The sequence below is a fragment of the Pristiophorus japonicus genome, unplaced genomic scaffold (assembly GCF_044704955.1).
Source record: "Pristiophorus japonicus isolate sPriJap1 unplaced genomic scaffold, sPriJap1.hap1 HAP1_SCAFFOLD_82, whole genome shotgun sequence".
NCBI classification, from domain to species: Eukaryota; Metazoa; Chordata; class Chondrichthyes; family Pristiophoridae; genus Pristiophorus; species Pristiophorus japonicus.
The window spans coordinates 2,364,451-2,380,016 of record NW_027254740.1 but is presented as its reverse complement, the minus strand read 5'-3'; the positions used below and the strand labels follow the sequence as shown (position 1 = coordinate 2,380,016).

General features: G+C 44.9%; 1 non-coding gene across 1 annotated transcript; it reads right to left on the bottom strand.

Moving 5' to 3' along the window:
* Window positions 1–13,479: 13,479 nt before the first annotated feature.
* On the bottom strand, window positions 13,480–13,573 carry trnai-uau (transfer RNA isoleucine (anticodon UAU)). Its single transcript has 2 exons — window positions 13,536–13,573; window positions 13,480–13,515 (listed from the first exon to the last, which is right to left on the bottom strand). It is a non-coding gene; the product is annotated as a tRNA-Ile (tRNA).
* Window positions 13,574–15,566: the final 1,993 nt, after the last annotated feature.

Below are 15,566 nucleotides of genomic sequence, written 5' to 3'. Positions count from 1 at the left end.
ATTTTCTATGTTTCTATGTAAGAGACTAATTAATGTTCCCTTCCATTTTGGGCCTTTTCTTACTTCTCACGCAGTTCATCTTTTCCCAAATCAAATCCCAAACTTGTTTTGTTTGAGCATACGGCTTGTGGGTGTCATGCAATGAACCAGCGTGTCTCACTTTACATTCATTTATAATTGTCTTTGCTCATGTTGATGTGTTAGTTGATTACAATTAGTTGTTACAAAACATATCTTGCAATATTTTTTGCAGCAAAATAATTGTTGAAACATTTCCTTTATCAGCTCTTTAGCTTCCCCACTGATCTCTGTTTCCTCTTGTGGGGGGAATCGAGAACTAGGCGGCAAAGTCTGAGCATAAGGGGTCGCCCATTTAAAACAGAAATGAGCTGGGATTTCTTCTCTGAGGGTCGTGAATCTTTGAAATTCTCTGCCCCAGAGAGCAACGGAGGTTGGATCATTGAATATATGTAAGTTGCAGATAGACTGATTTTTGAAGGATAGCTTACTCAAGGGTTATGGGGAGAGGGCAGGGATGTGGAATTGAGGTCAAGATCAGATCAGCCATGATCTTATTGAATGGCAGAGTGGACTCAAGGGGCCAGATGGCCTACGTCTGCTCTTATTTCTTATCTTATTAGCCTTGGGCTGCTTTTAGATGTAGGTTTTTAGGGGTTAGTGAGTGTGGTTTGTGCTTATTTGTTAGGATTGGGGTTAGTGATTGGGATAGTCAATAGGATATTTGGCTTAGGATATAGTGATTAACTTAGAAAGCATTATTGGCAATATAAGTGTCACTGGACGTGCCCTTTTCCATTTCATGTTTTTAACCTCACAGAGACGAGTCACAAAACAGCCTCACAATGTGTTCATTCAAGGAACCTTTTTTCCTGCAAGCCTCATTTCCTCCCTTCTTTCACATCTGTACATTTATCACATAAAAATAAACTAGTGACGTTACATTTGGGGGTTTTTGGACAATAACAGATGGATACAATTGTTGCGCTGGTCACATCTAATCATCTTACTGCCTGAAAAGGGCTTCTGACAATAATCTGTCACCATGCCCCACCAGCCAGCGTCTGATTCCTCCATCATATCTTCATTCATTACCCAACTTTCCCCCTAACTAGAGTTGGTTTCACCGGCATGACCATTCCCCATACTAAGGTTCTCTAATTCCCGAGCAGAGCATAAACATCGGCATGGAGTGGTTCATCTGAATGACCCATTTCTGTGCTGTATATCCTATGTAATTTTGTAGTCTCAGTTAATTGGTCCCTGGATATGATGTCTCAGTGTTACTGGTCCCTGGATTTGATGTCAAGGTATTAGTAATCCCTCAATTTGGTGTCATGATGTAATTCATCCTGGATTTGATGTCTCAGTGTAACTGGTCCCTGGATTTGGTGCCTCAGTGTAAGGGGTCCCTGGATTTTATACATCATTGTAAGTGGCCCCTGGATTTGGAGTCACAATGTAAGTGGCCCCTGGAGTTGGAGTCACAATGTAAGTGGTCCCTGGATTTAGTATCAACAGCACCTTGTCACTGGGACTGAGGGCAAACCCGCAGTCCAGCAACAAATTCAGCACAGAATGATCGCACTCAAATCTATTCCCAATTAATACGGCCCACATTGTTTCACCAGAAACTGTCCAGTGCCTGCAAGGAACTGCAGCCCCACGTCTAACTTCAGTGAAACACACCATACAAAACATTTTAAAGGAAAGATAAACCCCATCAAAGTTTAGCAGAGGCAATTAATGGGCAATAAATCCCACTCACTCATCCACCTTTTTCACCCCTACTCTCCAACTCCCCTTCCCCAACTCCTCTTTCAACCCTACTCTCCAAACCCCTCACCCAAACTCCTCTATCACCCCATTTCTCTCAAACCCTCATCCCAACTCCTCTTTCAACGCTACTCTCCAAAACCTCCTCATCCAACTCCACTTTTACCTCTACAATTTAATTTTAAATAACACTTACACAGGTCATCCACAGTGGAGGTAAATCTGAGGAGCTTCTGTGTGATGGTGAGGTGATCACTGGTCAATAAAACACAGAGACTGGTGGGTGGCTACTCATTTCCCTCGGAGAGATTTAATCCCCTTTCCCACTGAATACTGCAGACAGATAGTCACCTTGGTAAGGGAATGGTCATTGATACATCAATTTCTAAACGAGAGCACACAAGACAATGGGTGATCAATAAATGGTAAAGGGATTAAATACTCTGCAGTTACATTGTAAATAAAAGGAAATAAAATGCTGGAAAATAACTGGCAAAGATAATAGCTTATCTATGTAGGATTCACTAGCAAACATTAAGAATGATGTGTTTTATTTATACACACACGCACACAAGACTTTATGTGTGCACTTTTCAGTTGTTGTGCTTAACATGATGCGATAACTCTGTTCGGGCTTCAGGACCCTGCGGGAGCCCAACCGGCGGTGCTTGCTGTGTGATTCCGCCAACTAACCATCATCTCACCAACGAACATTCGAGGACATAGATAACAGACTTTCTCCTGTGATATAAAGAGTCCGCGCGCTGTTGCTCCTCCCACACCTGAGGGAATGGGCGGATATTCAAAGCGACAGGGACTCCCTATTGTCTGCCTATTTATACTTGAAAGAACAGTCCAGTTTATCTCGGAGTGTCGGAGGACTTCACAAACCGAGCTCCCATTAACTGTCGTTCCCTTCTGTACTGTGCAGTGATTGTAAAGCTGTCCATTTCAGTGACTTGTGCCTTTCTAAAATGTCTCACTCTTTGTGATGATCCATTTGACTTGAATTTGGAAAGACTTCAGAATTGTGCAGTGTCACGAAGGTTTTGTTTAAAGCTGGAGTAAAATGTTTTTCAACATATTATTTCTAACCCTCCCCCAAGCCCCCAAATTTTAGAACTTTCTGCAATACTGACTGGGAAGTTCCCAAGTTCGATCCTTGATCTGGGCTGTTATTTGATCTCAGCCAAGGCAGCAATTCAGGGGTTATAATTGTCCTCGGTACCAGTGGGCTAGATATGATTAAAAATTAGCCAGTGCCCCTGCTCTTTATACCGATGCAATGGCCTCAACTGGGAAATGAGCTCAACTGGGAAGTGTGTGGATGTCATTTGAGGGCAGGATTGGACTCGACTCTGATGCCTATCGCAGTGGAAATTCCTATCTTGTACTTAAAGTAATAACATTTGTAACCTCCATTTGCAGGGTATTAGAAAGGGAGGGTCTACAGCTGGGAAACTGAAACCAAATATCACGTCAAGATTTGAGAGATTCACCGGATTCATCAGGATCATCTTTTCATCAGCCTTTGGAAAAACACCAATCACAGCGGTGAGAAACAGGACACATGTTCTGTGTGTGGATGCACCTTCAACCAATCGTCTAGCCTGTGAGACTCGTGTGGCCAGCTGACTCAACACTGTAAATGTGGGGACAGTGGGAATGGGTACAGATGCGCGTTGGGTGGAAACATATCAGGGAGAGACCGTTTACCAGCTGAATGTGGAAAGAGATTCACTCTCTCATCTCACCAACTGACATTCGAGGACTGAGATAACAGACTTTCTCCTGTGAATATAGAGCTGGGTTATTGGGCCGTGATGTTTTTATTTGTTCATCTTGTTGACTGTAAACCTTTGACAGTTACTTGATGTGATGGGTTTACTTATACATGTTTCTTTAAATACATTTACTGAGTGGATTCAAATTTAAATTGAAACCAGATTTGCACGATGCTCGAGTCACACATTGAAAGTGAGAGAGATGCTGCCAGGAATGCGCTAAGTCCTGTAGCTGAAAAGGGATTACTCGACTTTGTTTTGTGTTTAGTGATCCCAGGCGTGATAGCTATCCCTACTCTGGAGACCAAGGCAAAGAGAGGCACACTGGAAGGTATAAGGAACTGGGACTTGTCCCTGAGAGTAACCAAAGTTCAGCGAACTAAAACAATCTAAAATTAGAAAGGAGAAAAGGAACAAAATGCAACAGGATATCAATTAGTCTCCTCTTATCATGGATATGTCAAATATCGACACATTGTATTATTTGCATTATCAAAATATTAAACTCCTTCCCAGTTTTCGGGGTTAGTAATATCAGCAGAAACAAATCCCAACTGAGATGTGATTAACAGCAGTAATAACAGTAGAACATAACCCCTGCAGTCACTTGTGAACTCGCAATTCATATGACTGAATGAATCCCTTCCCACACTTCCCCATTCTGAACTCGCTGGAGTTTCAGCAGGTTGGATGACTGAGTGAACGCCTGCCCACACACAGAGCAGGTGAACGGCTTCTCTTTGGTGTGACTGCGACAATGAATTTATAGATCAGAAAGGGAACTGAATCCTTTCCCACAGTCTCCACATTCCCACGGTTTCTCCATGATGCAGGAGTCCTTGTGTCTCTCCAGGTTGGACAATCAGTTGAAGTTTTGTCCACACACAGAACACGTGTAGTTTCTCCCCGCTGTGAATGGTGCAATGTTTTTTCATGCTGTGCAACTGGTTGAAGCTCTTTCCACATTCAATGAACTCGAAGACTCTCACTAAGATGTGTGTGTGCTTTTCCAGTCACACTGATGTTTGAAATATTTTCCCACAGGCAGAACAGACAAATATTGATCCTTCCACATTCAAAGGCCGATGATGTTCATCATTTCTACCTGACATGTTTGGTTTCAGACCTGCACCCTCTGTGCGCAGATGAGAATAAAATCAATCAGCTGTTCATTTTCTCTGCTGGTCACTGGCCCTTTTGTTACAGCCCAATAGGGTGAGACTGGGCTGGTCCAACAGGGTGAGCCCGGGCTGGCCCAATCGGATCAGCCTGTGCTGACCCAATAGGGTGAGCCTGGGCTGGCCCAAAAGGCTGAGCCAGGGCTGGCCCAATAGGATCAGCCGGGCTGGCCAAATAGGGTGAGACCCGGCAGGCCCACTCGCATGAGCCTGTGCTGGCCCAACAGGCTGAGCCTAGGCTGGCCCAATAGGATCAGCCGGGCTGACGCAATAGGGTGAGACCCGGCTGGCCCAATAAGGTGAGCCTGGGATGGCACAACAGGATGAGCCATGGCTGGCCCAATAGGGTGAGCCTGAGCTGGCCCAATAGTGTGAGCCTCTGCTAGCCCAATATGGTGAACCTGGGCTGGCCCAATAGGATGAGCCCGGGTCCAGTGTCACCAGACAACAATCATAACAACAAGACACCCTTTCAGGGGTCACTGACCTGGGCACAATCATGTGACCAATCAAAACGATAGAAACCCTAAAGCACCGCCCACACTTTGTCCCTGCACAATGGGCCGCGCCTGTGCCATCAGACCCACCCTGACCAAGACGGAGGTAGCTGAGCCCGTTCCCCTGGGCGCCCTGCCCAAGATGGAGGCCATTGATCCTCCTCCCACCGGCGGGGAAAACAGTTACGGCCAAGAAAGGCGCCAAGTATCCACCAGTGTCTGCACCCACTCCTCCCTCAGTATCTGCACTTACCCTCCCCCAGTGGCTGCACTCACCCCTCCCCCACAGTGTCTGTATCCACCCTCCCCCAGTGTCTGCACTCACCCCTCCCCCAGTGTCTGCACTCACCCCTTTCCCAGTGTCTGCACCCACTCATCCCCCAGGGTCTGCACTCATCCCTCCCCCAGTGTCTGCACACACCCCTCCCCCAGTATCTGCACTCACCCCTTCCCCAGTGTCTGCACCCACCCATCCCCCAGTGTCTGCATCCACCCTCCCCCAGGGTCGGCAGCCACACTTCCCACAGTGTCTGCACCCACTCCTCCCCCAGTGTCTTCGCCCACCCCTCCCACAGTATCTGCACCCACCCATCCCCCAGTGTCTGCACCCACCCCTCCCCCAGTATCTGTACCCACCTCTCCCCCAATGTTGGCAGCCACCCCTCCCCCAGTGTCTGCACCCACCACTCCCCCAGTTTCTGCACCCACCCCTCCCCCAGTGTCTGCACCCACACCTCCCACAGTGTCTGCACCCACCCCTCCCCCAGAATGAGTAACCTACAGGATTAGGGACAGAAGAGCGGGCGGTTTGGGATTAAGCACAGCCGCTGTGTCAAAGAGCCAGCTGAGGCACAATTGGCGTTTGGCTGCAACTTGGTGATTTTTGGGGAGATCTGTCCTCTGTGGCATTTGAATTCAAAATGGATCGAATTACACTTTGGAAATCCTTGGGGTGGTTCCAGTTACACATTCCAGATGAACTACAGGGTGTGGCTTCTCCTCCAAGGCGACCAATTAGCAATAGATCATGTGATAATAGAGAGCCAATCAGAGAAACGGCTGCCTTTTTCAGTTAGTACAAATCAGTCAGAAAAAGGCTCCCGCCAAGAAGACCAAGGCCCCCCAAAAGACCAACGCTGTAAGGTTAAACGCCAAAGCCTAAGAATGCAGCCAAAAGCCCCAGAAAGAAGTAAAATAAAAGATCGCAACTTGTGAACACCTCAACCGAAACGTCCTTTTCAGAGCCACCAAAGCCTCTCTGGAAAGAGCGGAGACCGCATTAAAATGTCATCTTTCCCACGGCCGGGCTCCTTCTCCACAGAAATCAGTCACAAAGAAAGAGACTAGGATGTCTGGCAGAGTCAGTGTGAGACGGTGCAGCGGATCTCGGGCCTGATCTACGAGGAGACGGCGGGGTGCTGAAGGTTTTCCTGGAAAATGTGATCAGGGACCCGGTCACCGACACCGAGCCCGCCGAAGGCAAGGCAGTCACTCTCCTGGATGTGGTGTACACTCTGAAACTCTCTATGGATTCGGCGGCTGAACAACTCGACGCTTTCACGCCGGACACAACAGCCACCCACCGCCTCACAGAGAGAGCAGTGACGTGGGACCGGGGATAGAGTGTGGATTCACGTTGTGTTGGGTTTTGGTATTTTAGTACAAAGTTGCACTGGGTGTGGAGTAGAGAGCGCCTACATTATACTCTGAATAACTATATGGCCTTGCTAGACTTGGAGAGGATGATAGGTGCTCTAGGTTTAATGGTGGTGGCAGGATGCATAGGGAGTTCAGAGGGAGGGTGGATCAATTGATGGGTTTATGATGATTAAAGGTGTTGATGTGGTAGATACAATTTACTCCGATTGCGGAGTACAGAACATGCAGGCATAGCCTTAAGAACCAGTTGATGCGGTGAGTGGTCCCGAGGATTCTGTCGGAGGAAGGGCTAGACTGAAGAGTGGCCTCTTCTCTCTATATTGATAAAATGGTCAATGTTTTTGTTAAATCGGTCAGTCCTGCATTGAAATTGGCATGTTTTTGAAAATGCTGCTCAATCCCATCTCAGCCAATCGGGAGCCAGTACTTTGCACCGCTTCGTTCCCTCATATTTGATTGGATTGAAGCTGGCGTCCGGCGCCAGCCAATCACTGCTTGGGGCGGTCGCTCACAGTTTAAAATGACAGGGTTTGATCCAGGTTTAAATGTGATTGGCATGCCCAGTATACCGATAGCTCCCGCCCAATGTGGGCGGAAACTATCAGTGGGAGATCTGATAGTGAATTGATCCCACTGCACATATCTAAATTCTGTATCTCACCTTTAACTCAGCTCTTAATGTGGGGACAAGTGGGATACTCTTGGTAATATTTTGCATTAACCAGATCTGTTATTCTGGTTTCCTCCTGTATGCAAATTTAACGGCGAAAAGTCTGCATGGATCAGTGTGTTCAGGATGTATATCCTTCAGCCTATGGAATTACTTCCCCAATAATGGACGGTGAGCCCATTAACCGTTCATTCCCTTTATACTTGGCTCTTAACATCGTTCATATTCGGCTCTCCCAACAACGTGCTCAATGACGGGCGGTCTCACGTTCAGGTCCTGTCGGATATGTTTCCCTGAAGCCAGTCCCTCTCTATATTGATTCATTGATCTAAAGATCCGCTGCAGTGTTTGGCGATCTAGATTTCAACATTTTCATCACGTTTATAACTGAGAATATCTGTGGCTAATTTCTGATCAAGAAATTCTCGGTGTAATTACAGAGATATAATATGTTAAATTAAATCTGGGACAACTGAGATGCAAAGAACAGTAACCAGCCCTTTCACAGATAATGTTAGTGACTTTGAAATGAGCCTTTGGGTTATTAGATTAAATCCTGTCCACTTTACTTGCTCTTGGACACACTGGTGGTTTCCGTGGGCAGCAGCACAACCTGGATATTAGGCAGCACCCCGCCCTGAGCGATGGTCACCTTTCCCAGCAGCTTGTTGAGCTCCTGGCCGTTGCGCATGGCCAGCTGCAGGTGTCTGGGGATGAAGCGAGTGTTCTTGTTGTCGCGGGCCGCGTTGCCTGCCAGCTCCAGGATTTCAGCGGCACAGATACTCGAGCACAGCAGCCATGTAGACCGGGGCTCCGGCACCCACACGCTCAGCGTAGTTTATACAGCTCAAGCATAACTTCACTGCTCTTGTACAATATACCTCGGCTAATAAAGGTAATTATGCCACATGCCTTCTCAACTAGCACGTTTTCTTTGAAACCTGAAACAGGGAGTCAATGATGTAAATACTACAACAACAACAATTTGCATTGATGTAGCGCCTTTAACAGAGTAAGACGTCACACGGCGCTCCACAAAAGCTTCAGACAAATCAAATAACGCTGACACGGAGCCACATAAAAGAGAAATTACGGCAGATGCCCCAAAGCTTGGTTTTAAGGACCATCAATGTTGACATCTTTTTGAAACACCCAAGGCCAGGAATATTAATCAGTGTTACTTCCTCTAGGTCTGAAAGTTGTGAGAGGTTGACTTTTGTATTGGACCCATGGGTGTCGATTTCATACGATTACATAGAATATTCAATGCAAAAACAGGCTATTCGGCCCAAACTGTCAATATCGACGTTTGTGGTCCACTGGAGCATCCTCCCCTCTTTCCACATCCAGCACTATCAGCATAGCCCTCCATTCAGTTCTCCCTCATATATTTATCTAAACGCTACTTACATGCATCTATAATATTTGATTCAACTTTTCTGGTGGTAGCGAGTTCTGCATCCTTACCACATCTGGCTAAAGAAGATTCTTCTTAATTCCCAATTTGATTTGTTGCTGATTTTTCTTATATTGATGGTCTCTAGTAATAAGAACATAGAACATAAAATTAGGAACAGGAGTAGGCCATCTAGCCCCTCGAGCCTGCTCCGCCACTCAACAAGATCATGGCTGATCTGGCCGTGGACTCAACTCCACTTACCCACCCGCTGCCAATAACCCTTATTGGTTAAAAACTATCTATCTGTGATTTGAATACATTCAATCAGCTAGGCTCAACTGTTTCCCTGGGCAGAGAATTTCACAGATTCACAACCTTCTGAGAGAAGAAATTCCTTCTCAACTCGATTTTAAATTGGCTCCCCCGTATTTTAAGGCTGTGCGCCCTAGTTCTAGTCTCCCCAACCAGTGGAAACAACCTCTCTGCCTCGATCTTGTCTATCCCTTTCATTATTTGAAATGTTTCTAGAAGATCACCGCTCATCCTTCTGAACTCCAACGAGAAAAGACCCAGTCTACTCAATCTATCATCATAAGGTAATCCCCTCCTCTCCGGAATCAGCCCAGTGAATAGTCTCTGTACCCCCTCCAAAGCTAGTATATCCTTCCGTAAGTAAGGTGACCACAACTGCACGCAGTACTCCAGGTGCGGCCTCACCAATACCCTTTACAGTTGCAGAAGGACCTCGCTGCTTTTGCACTCCATCCCTCTCGCAATGAAGACTAACATTCCATTCGCCTTACCTGCTGCACCTGCAAACTAACGTTTTGGGATTCATGCACAAGACCCCCAGGTCCCTCTGCACCGCAGCATGTTGTAATTTCTCCCCATTCAAATAATATTCCCTTTTACTGTTTTTTTTTCAAGGTGGATGAGTTCACATTTTCCGACACTGTATTCCGTCTGCCAAACCTTCGCCCATTCGCTTAACCTATCTAAATCTCGTTGCAGCTTCTCTGTGCCCTCTACACAACCTGCTTTCCCACTAATCTTTGTGTCATACTTTCCCCACAAGTGGAAGCACTCTGTAGCTACTCTATCAAAACCTTTCAAGATATTAAGGAGCTCTATTAGTTCACCACTCAGACTTCTCATTTCACAACAAAATAAATTGAGCTTGTCGATTCTTTCCTGATAGTATACCATCTTCTCTGCACCCTATCCATGCCTCGCTAGTTTATTTTATAATATGGCGACCAGAATTGCGCACAGTACTCCTAATGTGGTCTAACTGTAGAGAGTTCGATATTGGTCAGTTTTGAAACCGGCTTGGCCAGGCTGCCTGGTCTATTTAAAAGGGGCCCGCACCTTATCTTTTGAGGACACAGTACACATGCATCCTTTAGTAACTGAAGGCTGTTTGCTTACAGAAGCTGATTGTACATTTTCAACATTATCGATCTGGGTGCATGGGCAGGACACGTCGTGACGGGGACTTGTTCCAGTGTATTTCTGTACGGATGCAAAAAGCCTGAAATGGAATAGCTGAGTTATGCTAGATGGCAGACGAGAGGTTAAGGCGATGGAGTGCAAATCGATTGTGTCAATTTACTTTGTTAAGCGTTTGTTGCTGATAATCCTTCCAAGCATTTGACTGAATATTACATAAATTAGGCTTTGAATCCAAATCTCATCAAAACTGTAATTTCCTGGTACCATTATGGTACATACCATAAATAAACACCTTATCCATTATGTTGCGCGCTCACTGACTAAGTCACGGTGATTTCTTACATTTTTCTTGATATGCCAACTGAATTTACTGACTGGAGGAATTGTATTAACTCCACGTGATCGGCTTGGCTCATCCTTGGGCCGAATTGCGAGTGGTGCGAGTAAATTCTGCAACTGTGTCATTACTGTTCTTTAAGGAAGGGAAAAATCGCCTTACAAGTCCTGCTATACACGTGGGCACAGTCCCATCCAACTGCCATGATGCTTAATCCCGTCTTATCGGGACTGGAGAACCATTTTCAAGAAAGAGGCTCATGGTCTGCTCAGCAGAAAGTTAATGTTCTGCGTGTTCTTTCAGCCAGCTTTCGAACTGGCATCCAACTGACGTGCGAGCATTGCTGACTATTCCAATACAACAATATTGGAATGTCTTTACAAAACTAGTTTTGAATACGTGACCTGTATTATCAAATAAGATTTTGAAGCATTAATAGCTTTATATTGTCGTCTGTGTCGGCATCCACTTAAGGCACACTCTACCTTAAGACAACTATATTCGGTGCTGCTTTATTTCACTGCGAGCGCGAAGGGACATATCAGTGAAGATATTTGCCCCTAATTTACACCATTCCTGTCCTATAGTCCACGTCTTCCTTTACCCATTGCTGTTCTTGTTGCAGGTTAGATCAGCCCAGGCAGTCCATTTAGACCTGAGAACCCAATCAGCGAAAAGCAGAGAAATATAAGAGGCAGAGACAGGGAGAGATAGAAAGAAGCATGCAAAGACAATAACAGAAAAGATCATTGCAGCTTAAAGGGAATCCTTTTGCTCTCTTGAAATGTTGTAAAAGCGTAAAGGATAATTGGGCGACAGTTTAAACGTGCCTCCCGCCCTGGCGGATCTCTCAGGCTCTGCGAGAGGGAAATGCAGCCCGGCAGCTACAGCTCTTAGTTATTCAAGCACTGAACGGAGCTTCAAACAGTGTAGCGGCGAACAGGTAAACCTGAGTGGATTTCAGGCCCAAAACATTAAACCTTCCGGCTATCGCAGACAGTTGTGGTTTGCTGCAAACAATTACTTTCCAGCCTCGAAACCAGCCAATCCTGTCCTGCAGGGCTATGGGGAAAGGACAGGGGAGTGGGACTATCTGAGATCTAGCACACTCTCGATGGGACGAATGGCCTCCTGCTGTGCGGTAACCATTCTATTAATTTACAATTGGACTTTGATGGGACTCGAATCGATAAGTTTGAATGTTTCTATATAACTGAATCAGCGAGAAGTCCAATGCACGAGCCATTGCAACACGGAGCACAACATTTTTAGTGAAATATTCAGGAAAATCCTTGTTTCTTTTGAATGTGGCGCAGGAATTATGTGGAGAGAACCAATGCGTTTACATATCTTCTCTTTGAAATCGAGTGTGTTTCCGGCACATTATTATTTACATCAGAGTTATTGATTAAATGTCAAAACGCCTCCACTCCATCCCACAAATATGTACAATTTTCATTCTCCATTGCAATATTGTGCGCTGGAATAACACAGTGAATATGTCGGTAACATTTGGGGATACATCAATTGTACCTTCGATTACTGTCAAAATGTCACAATCAAAGTGATCAGCTGTATTAGGTGAGGCTCGAGCTCACAACCTCGGCTTTTCTAGGAGCTTACACTGTCATATAAGTACTGCGCACTATCCAATTCCGTCGCTGGAATTGTGTGCAGATGCTGTGTGGTATTAGTGCTCCCATCATACAGCTGCCTATTCCACCTGTCTTCTAATTCCTCCCCTAAAAATCTGTCGAGGTTGGGCAATTGACATTTTCAAGTTTCGCATTGATCGATTTTTGTTAGGCAAGGATATGAAGATTTCAATCCCACTGTCAGCAAAGTTTGCAGACAGGTTTCTGCTACATTCACTGGAACGGAAGTCCTCAGCAGAGTTCAGTTGACACGAGGTGCTGTGCAACTGTATCACGGAGTTCTCCGTTAAAAAAAAACAAAACCAAACTCAACACAGAAGCATTACAGTTAAAAAAGGAAGAATCATTGCAGGCAAATGGAATTAAGAATTAGTTAAAAGGGACAGCAACAGAAACAGCTGCAAACAAACGTAGCATTTTATTCATATTAATCAGCAACAATATACGTGCCGTGCACAACTATGCTGTGGTCAGAGAAAAACGCCCTAAGCTTCCGAAACTCCCGTGGCTTTTCTGTGGCTCTCTTTCCTCTCTTCCCTTCCTGCTGCAAGCTGCCAGTTTTTAAACCTTGTTTTAAATGTTGCTCTGGGCGAGGGCATTCCACATTCTCAGAACCATCTCTACCGTTTCCTTGCTTGATTTCTATGTTTATTAATTATGAAACTCCTTGAGCTACAATGGTAGTGCTTGCGACAATATATTAAAAGGCGGCTTATTGGAAACACGTTGTGATCATAATTTGGTTTTGTACATAATTGAACCTATATCACTCAAGAGGGAATGTTATATTTACAATAAACTATATCTTCTTATAAATGTTGGTTCATTCGCTCCCTAGTGCTAGAAGAGGAATTGTTTGATCCCCTCATTTATTTCATGTGGGGAACAGGCACGGGTATTCATTCAGAAATAACACACAGATTGACACTGAGATAACCGCAGCAAGAGAGACAGACAGCACCGTGGTACATGGCGGAAGAGACAAGAGAGATGGATAAATAGTAAACGGCCTCAAACTCTGAAAAGTACAAACATCACATGCAAAAGCATCGGCTGCTCTTGGTGAGGCTCGAACTCACAACCTCGGCATTTCCCGGGCCTGTACAGTCTTATAAATACCGCGCGCTAACCGGTTGTGCCACTAGAGCTGCACATCTTTAGTCTTAGTGCTTCCATCACACAGCTGCCTGTTCCATCTGTCTTACAAGGAAGAAGACAAAGAATCATCGAATCATTCAACACAGAAGGAAACTGTTCATCCCACCGTGTCTGTGCCGACTCTCTGCAAGAAGCCTTCAGTTATTGAGACTCCATAGATTTTCGCCATAGACGTGTTTTAATTTTGTGTAATGTTTTGTGATTTGTAATGAATTTGGATTCCGTGCGGGAAATTTCTAAATATATTTTGAATCTATCTGTGATTTGTAAACTAAATTGTGTGGAACATTGATAATCAAATTATTTGTGTTCATATATGTGTTATTCTAAATGTATTTGTTTTTATGTCTGTTTTCTTTATGAATTTATCTCTAAGTATCTCCGTGCTATAATTGTATTTACGTTTAGTTGCGAGGTGTTTACAGGTAACATATATACAAAGATATACACAGAAAATACAATGATAACAAACACAGATGCTCCACAATACTATTATAAATAACTTTGTTGCATTCAAATGCATAAACACTAACACAGATATACAAAATATATTTATATCCCACAGAACAAATTGCAACTTAACACAGTTCAGCAAAATATATTTAGAGCTAGCTCTGATCAAAGAATATTTTACTCCCTACGGTCCTCAGCAAATTCTGCTGTGCCTGTGTTTCCTCTGCTTATGCTCAGTGTAAGGGGAGGTTTAGCCGCACCGGGGTATATCGTTTCCCAAGGATGATCTGATGTGCGCTGTCTGAGGCCATGTTCACTGCTGCAGTTGAAATATAATAATCATCTGGACTTGTGTATAAAGTCATAATTACAACATCTACAGATGTTTCATCCTGGTACACAAATCATTGCCAAATTAGTTCAACCCCTCACCCGTCCCAGTTGTTAAACTTCCCGCGAGGGCATTGGTCCAAGCTCTATTGATGTACAACCCGATCGACTGGAACAAGTCCCTCCTGCGCCAGAACTGGTCCCAATGCCCCAGGATTCTGTAGCCCAACCTCGTGCACCGTTTATCCAGACATACGTTGCTATTTCTAAACTCAATAGCGCGAGGCACTTGGAATAATCCATAGAATACCTTTGTGGTCCTGCTCATTAATTTACTCAATTGCACCTGAAACTCTGATTGAAGGAACTCATCCCCTTGTTTCCTTATGTCATTGGTGAGCACATAGATCACGGCTTATGCTGCTCGCCTTCGCCCCTGAAAATGTTCTGCTCCCACTCAGTGATGTTCTTTACCTGGCAGAAGGGAGGATACACAAAACGCATGACTCACGTTTGCCGTTGCAGAAAGGTACTGACGTTCGAATCCCCAATGACGACAACTTATGTTACTTTTTCGTTTCAAAAGCAAAGTACTGCGAATCCTGTAAATCTGAAATGAAATCAGAAAATGTTGGATATACTCAGCCAGTCAGGCAGCATCTCTGGAAAGATTTCTGATGACGGGGTTGTGATTAAGAAGCGTCAACAATGCAATCCAGATACGGTCCGATATTGCAATCCCAAAGCGCCAGTTTGTGGGTATTGAAACCAATCCGGATACCACGCATTAATCTGGGAGCTAAATTGTTGTTGTTGTTCTGGTAAAGTCGCAACAGCAGAGCAGTGCAATGAAATATCTAAGTCTTTAAGATAAATCATATGTTTTACAATTAATAAAAGGAGCCAGTTCCAAAAGATATTCAATCTTCAAAACGGTTAACTTCCGCTGTTTAATTTCCGCCATGTCTGCCGGGGAAAAACACAGGTATTGGCTGTTTTTTTTAATTGCAGTTCATTGCTGTTGCGACGAGTTTACTTTGAATATTCTTCCTTTAAACATTCTCACAGAGGCCGCCTGACTGGTTCACGAGTTCTCGACTTCTCGACATCAATGTTGACTCACCCCTGTGACCACCACCTAGTGGTTAGGATGCAGCGCTCGCTCCTTGTCGGCACACGTTCGATGCCCATTCCGGGATT